Source organism: Nothoprocta perdicaria, unplaced genomic scaffold (assembly GCF_003342845.1).
Source record: "Nothoprocta perdicaria isolate Ctin4 unplaced genomic scaffold, notPer1 scaffold_50, whole genome shotgun sequence".
NCBI lineage: Eukaryota > Metazoa > Chordata > Aves > Tinamiformes > Tinamidae > Nothoprocta > Nothoprocta perdicaria.
Genome location: NW_020455755.1, coordinates 4,370,407 through 4,374,886, shown reverse-complemented (window position 1 = coordinate 4,374,886; position 4,480 = coordinate 4,370,407).

Below are 4,480 nucleotides of genomic sequence, written 5' to 3'. Positions count from 1 at the left end.
TGGCCGCCGCGCGGGGGGGGGCCTGGCGGCGGGGGCGGGGCCTGGCGGCGGGGGCGGGGCGCCACTGGCGCGCACATCTGGCGAACACCTGGGGCGGGGCCGCGGCGGCGCCAACATCTGGGCAGATGCGCAGGGCAGGTGCGAGGCGGGAGCAGCTGGTGGCGCCGCTGGGCACCTCTGCGCACATCTGGCCAGGGCAGCGCCGTGTTTGCCTCCCGGGGCAGCCACGTGCGCTGGGGCAGGCGGGGAGGCGCAGGAACAAGAGCTGCAGCCTCCGCGCTCCCGGCGCACCCTCTCCGAGGAAGGGAGCAGAACGGGCTTCAGCCACATGGATCACTTAAAAATAATAATATCATTTAAAAAATAACAGGTGAAGTCTTACTCTGTGCAGAATGCTGCCCGCTTTGGCTATGCCAGTCTTCAGAGATTGTTTTTGCCGCAGAAATCACCTAAAATTTAGAATCCTGTTGTTTACCCCGTCCGGGCAGATTTCATGCACGTTGCTACAGAAGTCAGGGGCATTTTAAAAGGCAGAGTTAAGTTAAACCTCTGGGTAGACACGTGGTGCCGCAGCACAAGCTGCAGGGGCTCCAGCGCTGTCACGGAGCTGGCTTGGGGGGCTCTGCTGCTGACGCCGGTTTCTCAGCAGAGGGGCAGGGGACCCAAACCAAGTGTCAGCCACATGTGGGAGCAGAGGAAACATCTGCAACTACCGCTGGGCTGCAAACACGAGCCCGAAAGCTCCGTCTGCTCCTGCCAGGTGCCTCGGCCTCCATCTGGGAAGCTGCTGCTGGGAGCTACTTTGCCCTGTGGGCGCCAGGACTTAATCCCAGAGGATACTCACACCCACGGATCGGGTCACCGTGAACAAAGACTGGACGAGGGCCACGCTAACCACATCCTTCCCCGTTCCCCCAGCAAAAAGACAGCACTGATACCTAAAGAAAGGGGAATCAAAGTTGAATTCGGGTTGTTGGCATTACTACGGTGGTATGAAAGGAGATGCATATCCCTGCGATGACACTAAATATCCCAGAAACAGGATAATCGACGGACGAAGGCGGCACTGAGCTCCCCCGTCCACACTGAAACGGCCACCATGCCTGCAATAGCCACTCGCAAGGAAGGAAAGAGCTGGCTGCTGCTTTTAGAACTTTCTTTTTTTTCCTTTAAGCTGTTGATTTATGCCGAGTTGGAGGAAAAAGCCAAATATATACATTTGCACATTAAACAGTTCAGAGAGGAAACCACACTCCATAGCTCCCTCTTGACACCGCACGTTTTATCCTGGCGAACCCCACGTGCCTCACTAGTAAAACACGAGATGGGCATGGGCAAGTGTTTTCCCAGTGGGAAAAGCTCCGCTGGATCCTTCGGAAGCCCCTGACAGCAACGGCTTCCTATGGGGCACAAGAGACCAGGAATCCCCTCTCAAATCCCTGCTCCCTGGCAGCAGCTGAGGGTGATAAATGTTATTTGCTCCTGGAAAGGGGCTGGTGGGAGCTGATGATTTAAAGGCGAAATACTCTAGAGCCTGTTTCCCACGCGTGTGACCCACCTGGTTCTCCATGCATGGGTATCCGTGTGGACAGACTTTTCCCACTGCCTGATCTGGAAAGTCCTGGGCCTGGGCTCAGTGCAGGGGTTGCTGCCAAGCTGCACTCCCGGCTCCTGGGGCTGGCTTTTATTCCCAGGGCAGTTTTGCAGCCGGGGCAGCGCAGACACCACTGGAACGGGTGAAGCATCAGGGCAAAGTCCGGGGAAGCGCAAACACGGGGCCACAGGAGCAGCCCGATGCCCCTGCAGTGTCACTTCGGCTTGTTTGGCTTCAATTGATCATTTTGTTTTTACAGAAGCTTTTCCATGGGGACAGTGACAGCCAATATGTTTCCAGCGCTGGCAGACACATGGCAAAATCCACTACTCTTTGCTCCCTTCCTGCTCCTTGCAGCACTGGCTGACATCCCCCTCTGCCACGAGGTACACGTTAAATTAAAAAAAAAATAAAAAATAATAAAAAAAAAAGTAGGGAAGGACAAAACACTGCAAGGAAGCAACGTGCTGAAGCTGAACCTGAGAGCAACACAGAAACACTCAATTTTCTGCAATAACCCTCTAGCCGCCCTGCAGAGCAGCATGGCAGAGGGAAGTAACAACACGACGCCCTCCCCTAACTGCATTTTGAAACTGGTAAGAGCAAGAGGCTGCGGATATTCCCAAAGGGAAGAGAAAAGGGGCAGAAAGGCAGAGTCTGTGCGGGACCAGGGTTCGCGCCAGCATCCGCCCGGTCCCCTCTGCTCTGCTGTTTGCAAATGCATAGGCGCAAACAGCCCTTTCCACGCTCCAAACACCATTCCAACCATTCCCCCAGGAACCTGCACGCGTTTGCATCTCGCTGCTGCATTGCTCAAGGTGGTGGTAGCACCATCTTGGTGACAAGGGTGGATCGCTGCCTTCACGTCCTCGAGCCGGGGGGCGGCTGCGCTTTGTGCGCGAGAGCCACTTTGGGGCCAGGGGAGGCGTTTTTGGGCTCCTGACCGGCTCGTACCTGCAGCGGGTCCTTGTCTGCCTGTCCCCGTGGGTGGCATTTCCTCTCTCCCTGCGCCCAGGGCAGCCTCACAGCCACGACCTGTTAAACTCAGGCTGAATCACGTCAAAATCCATCTGCCTGCAGAGGCGGGTGACGCAGGAGCCACTTTAATGATTAACCTGGGGCTCCCACGGGCCTCCTGTGCCGGCTTCGTGGCCCTCCGCTTGCGGATGCCCCTTGGCTCCAGCCCCCGTCTGACCGACCCTGGAAACCCTGAAGGCTCCAAGCTGTGTTGCAAGCTGCCGGTAACCAGGGCTCCAGAGCAAATCCACACTTCGTGCAGAGGGAGAAGCTCTGGGTTTCCCTGCAGGGAATGGAGCCAGCAGCGCCGGCCCGATGCTCCTGCTCTGTTCCCTCTAGTTTCCCCAATCCCTCAGGTGCCATCGCCACAGGCCCCGCAGTGACATCCTGCATCAGAGGAGCTGGTGGGCGGCCACACAGGCCTGGGAAGGCCAGGACGGCTCCTTTTATCAGCACTAAAATTAATAAAGATCCTTAGGACAGAGGGAGTCACTTTAGGCAGCGAGCTCAAGGAGATGCTCCCTGCTCCATACCTTTTAGCTCTGCTTTGACTCGTGCTCCCTTTCTTCAGCACAATCTTTTTCCTTTCGCTCCATAAAACTTTGTGGCCGGGCTGCTGCTTTCTGTGGGAACAGAAAATATTTTCTCTGCCGCCGTCTTGCGCGGCTTCAACCTAAACACGGCTGCCGTCCTCTCTCTCTCGAGGACTTTGGACGCCTGCCAGCCCCCGTGCCTCACTTCCAGCTCTTTGGAAAGCAGGATAACAGGATTTTTCCTCTCTCCAGGAAGGTTACAAAATGCCACTTCTGTTTTTAAGGGCTCCCCGGGCTCCTCTGTGCGAGAGGTGGGCCAGGATGCAGCCTGGCTGCTGCAAAGGATTTTAAAGAGCTTTAACAGCCTGGAGACATCCGCGTCCTCTTGGCCCAGCTCCAGGATCCCTTTTTTTATGATATCCCACCTCGGAACAGGGATGTTTGTCTCCTCCTCCCTGATTCAGCGGCTGGTTTGCAGCCACTGACGGGACATCCCAGGTGGCCGACAGCCCTGAGCACCTCCAAACCTGCTCAGCTCTTTGCCAAGCTTTTAAGTGCCTTCAGCACAGGGCTACATGCAACAAAATCCTTATTCTAAGCAGGTCTTTTTGCCTCTTTTCACACTGTCTGGTTGCCTTTGGAAGAACTAGCAGAGCCCTGGATGACAGGCAGATCTTTTATGTAATATATGGGACGTTGGAAAAATGCTGTCACATAAACAAGGCATTTGCTTTCCATAAACTATTCCTGAACCTTGGGACCCCGGAGAACATGTGGGAGGGCAAACGGCACAAAGCGAGGCTGTTTGCAGAGCCAAAGTGACACCTTGCCTGTACTAATGCAGCCAGAAAACACACATAATAGATTTAAAGAAGATTTTTTAAGGTAATGAGGACTGAGACATCTCAGGTTCTTTTAAAGAAATGTTATTTGTACAGCATTTTTTAAGGAAAACGATGGTTTATGCATCTTATTTGAGACTGAATAAGCCTCACCTGCAGTTGTACGAGTCTAAATACATAGCTCTATCTGGAATTGATTTGCTAAAAGGTTAAATAAAATAGGAAGTGAGCAGTTCCTTGTATCTTGTACAATAAAAACAACAGAAAACAGCATGGATGCTGGCAAAAATCCATTATGAGAAAAAATCAGCACTTCCCAACATGGAACAGCCAACTGAAGAGATCCATTAAAATATTCTTGTTGGCTACAGAAACCCTGTGATCTGGTTCCTTCTGCTTTTCATCCAACAGCTTAATTTTGAGACAGATGATCAAAAAAAGGATAAAAGGTAAACACAATTGTAGTCAGATATTCTGATATTCTGTACAGAATA